General features: G+C 43.7%; 1 pseudogene; it reads left to right on the plus strand.

The window, feature by feature from the left end:
* Positions 1–1,158: 1,158 nt before the first annotated feature.
* On the plus strand, positions 1,159–2,229 carry LOC102492492 (nascent polypeptide-associated complex subunit alpha-like; annotated as a pseudogene).
* Positions 2,230–3,671: the final 1,442 nt, after the last annotated feature.

The following is a 3,671-nucleotide window of genomic DNA, read 5'->3' on the forward strand; positions in this document are numbered from 1 at the left end:
CATAGTTTTGTAAATCCAAAATTATTTCAAAAAATTTTTTGAATTACAAATTTTTTGAGAGATTTTTGCTATAGGACACGTGCACTCACCAGAGAGATAGAAAGGGATAGAGAGAGAGAAAGCAAGAAATCACCCCCAAGGGGGGATGACCGGGCCACAAACCCCCCACCCCCATTCTCCTTTTGGGATTTTTGGGCACACACACACACACCCAACGTGAGTTTCAAGCCATCAGTTCTGGGATTCAAACCTCAGTCCACCATGTGGAAACCCAGCTTTAACTGCTATGCCACCTGCTGACCCCTGAATTACAAAAAATTGTAAGTGGTCATTTCTATCTACATAATTGGTGCCTCTGAGAAAAGCTTGGATTTACCCTTTTCAAACATCAAGCTTGAGGGGTTACAGGTGGAGAAGTCACCTGCTGTAGGAATGCAAGCAGAAGAGGGTAACCTTGGTCATCTTACATCTCAGCAAGCATCAGAAAACGTGGGGAGCTTCCTGCCCAGAGACCCAGCTACCTTTTCCAATGTATAAGACAGCCAGGTACTAACAACTGAGCAGAGATACCTATCAAATTATTAATCTACTACTGTTTCGTGAGAACGGAATTTTTATTTTCAAAAAGCCAGACTAAAACTAGAATTTGAAGCCATGTAGAATACAGAAGAAAGGGGCCTTAGAAGGGGAAACAGAGAAATTAAGTGAACTTTCTTGCCCTTCCTGGTAATTGGACATGAGTACATTTCCATGAGTTTTTCTCCCCCGTTTTCTTTCTGAGTAAAATAAGCTCTCTCAGGACCAGTAAGTAGTGCAGTGGTTAAGGTGCTGAACTTCCACATGATCAACCACAGTTCGAGTCCTGGACGTGGCGGCCTTCTCTCTCTCTGCCCTCTCTGGTGAACACATGTACCCTATAGCAAATTAAAAATAATAGTGATAATAATAAGTAAAAATGTAAAAGAAACTTTTATTTAACTTTATTTATTTTAATTTGACCAGAGAGAGAGAGAAAGCAAGCTCCAAGCACCAGAACTCAAACCATGGTCAGCCATAGGGGAGTCCAGTGCCCCTAACCACCATGCCACCTGCCGGCCCCAATAAATCTTTTTTTTTTTTTTTAAATTTTTTTTTTTCATTTTTCCTTTTTGTCTCAGTTCTCCTGGACAAAATGCCCTGCGAAGCCACAGAAACCGTTCCTGCTACAGAGCAAGAGTTGCCACAGCCCCAGGCTGAGTCAGGGTCTGGAACAGAATCTGACAGTGATAAATCAGTACCAGAGGTTGAAGAACAAGATTCCACACAAGCAACCACACAAGCCCAGCCAGCAGCAGCAGCTGACATTGATGAAGAACCCGTTAGTAAAGCAAAACAGAGTCGAAGTGAAAAGAAGACATGGAAGGCTATGTCCAAACTGGGTCTTCTGCAGGTTTCAGGGGTTACAAGAGTCACTATCCAGAAACCTAAGACTATCCTTTTTGTCACCACAAAACAAGATGTCTACAAGAGCCCAGCTTCAGATGCCTACATAGTTTTGTGGGATTTTTTTGGTTTTTGGTTTTGTTTGTTTTCTTTTTTTGGAGAGGTTTTTGCTATAGGGCACGTGCGCTCGCCAGAAAGAGAGAGACAGAGAGACAGAAAGCGAGAAATCACCCCCCAGGGGGGATGGCCACACCGCAATCCCTTCTCCTCCATTCTCCTCTTGAGATCTTGGGCACGCACACACATATGCCTGGCGTGAGTTTAAGCCACCGGGTCCGGGACTCGACCCATGGTCGACTACATGGGAGTCCAGCGACATAGCCATTACGCTAACTGCTAACCCCGATACCTACATAGTTTTGGGGGAAGCCAAGATCGAGGATTTGTCTCAGTAAGCGCAGCTAGCAGCTGAGAAATTCAAAGTTCAAGGTGAAGCTGTCTCACACATTCAAAAAAACACACAGACTCCAACTGTACAGGAGGAGAGTGAAGAGAAGAGGTGAATGACACAGGTGTGGAAGTTAAGGACATAGAATTGGTCATGTCAAAGGCAAATGTGTTGAGACCAAAAGCAGTCCCAGTGCTGAAGAACAGTGATGATACTGTAAATGCTATTATGGAATTAACAAGGTTACTATCTGAAAAGGAGGACTTTATTTGGTGTTCCAAAAACATTGCAGTCTGGTGAAATTTGTACTGTTTCTATCATTAATGAAGTTATGGCTTCTTGTTGGATGAAAAAAAAAATAAGGTCTCATTGTATTTAATAAAGTTGAGATACCACCCGACCCTTTATTATATAATGAATATCATCTTTGAGTTCGAAACTAAAAACCAAGAGTGGATATCAATTTCCAAATAATGATTATCCAGTAAGCAAGCACAAGTTTTATTTTAAAGATAAAGTTCTAGGTCGCAGAGCCAAGTCTGAGAGAAAGCACGAGGTTAAATCAACATGACCAGAGGCAAACAGTAGGTGTGAGGAAAATCCAGTGAACATTTTGCAAATACTGCCGAACAAGAACTAGATGGTGGCATGGCAGGAAAACACTGTGTTCTGCAAGGTCAACCCACAGGGGAGGGTTCTGGGTTCGTGTGTGCAGACCTTGCTGAGTACGCCAGGCATGTACATGCCCAGGGTCAGGAGCTGGCTAAAGCCAGTGAGGCTCCCGGTAGCTGAGTACGCCAGGCATGTACATGCCCAGGGGCAGGAGCTGGCTAAAGCCAGTGCGGCTCCTGGTGTCAAGACCCTGTTGGGGGTACTGATTCTGTGTCTCTGCCTCTGTCTCTTTTGGTCATGGAATAAATAAGTAAATACACTTCAAATAAATAAATCCTGCCAAAGACCTGGTTAGAGTAAGCCAGACCTGTTTTTTGTTTTTGCTCTTTGTTAGAGGGTGCATGGACTCACCAGAGAGAGACAGAGATAAAGGAAGAGGAGAAAGCCCCCACCATGGAGCACGACAACTCTGCAACCCTTCACCTCTAGCCCTCTTTCTTGAAATTTTGGGCATGCATGCACATGTAGCGGGTGTGTTTCTCAAGCCGCCAGGTCCAACTCTGAAATGGCACAGTTGGCCGTGTGGCATCCCACTGCCTTAACCACCAGGCCATGGAGCCAGCCTATAAGCTAGATGTTTTTAAATCATATTGACTTCCTTTTTCATGTTCATTTTTTCCCTAACTTTATAGTCAGTCTGTTGATATGTTAAAGACAGGACCAGCTTCATGGGCAGGCACACAATGCATCTCAGCGTCCCATGTGCAGAAGGACCCCATGATCAAAGTTAATGATACACTGTCATCACTTTGAAATTATTATTATTTTTTAGTTTTTAGACATGATATTGTTCTGTTGCAACTCTGCCCTAGTTTCCCAGGTCCCTGGCTTTGGGTGGGCTGGGAATCAAACCTGGGTCTCCCATGTGGCCTCAGCCTACCAAGTAGCCGTGTCTACTACATGGTATCACAACAGGGCAAAGTTCTTAAAAATTTTTGGAAAGGGGTCTGAGGGCCAGCAGGTGGCATGGTGGTTAAGGCGCTGGACTCCCTCATGGCTGAGCTTGATTCAAGTCCTGGACCTGGCAGTTTGCTTTCTTACTTTCCCTTTCTCTCTCCCTCTGATCAAATTAAAAAATAAGTAATAGTAACAAATGAAAGGAAATAAATAAATCTTTTTTTTTAAGAGG

Source organism: Tupaia chinensis, unplaced genomic scaffold (assembly GCF_000334495.1).
Source record: "Tupaia chinensis unplaced genomic scaffold, TupChi_1.0 Scaffold000094_1, whole genome shotgun sequence".
In the NCBI taxonomy this organism is placed as follows: Eukaryota; Metazoa; Chordata; class Mammalia; order Scandentia; family Tupaiidae; genus Tupaia; species Tupaia belangeri.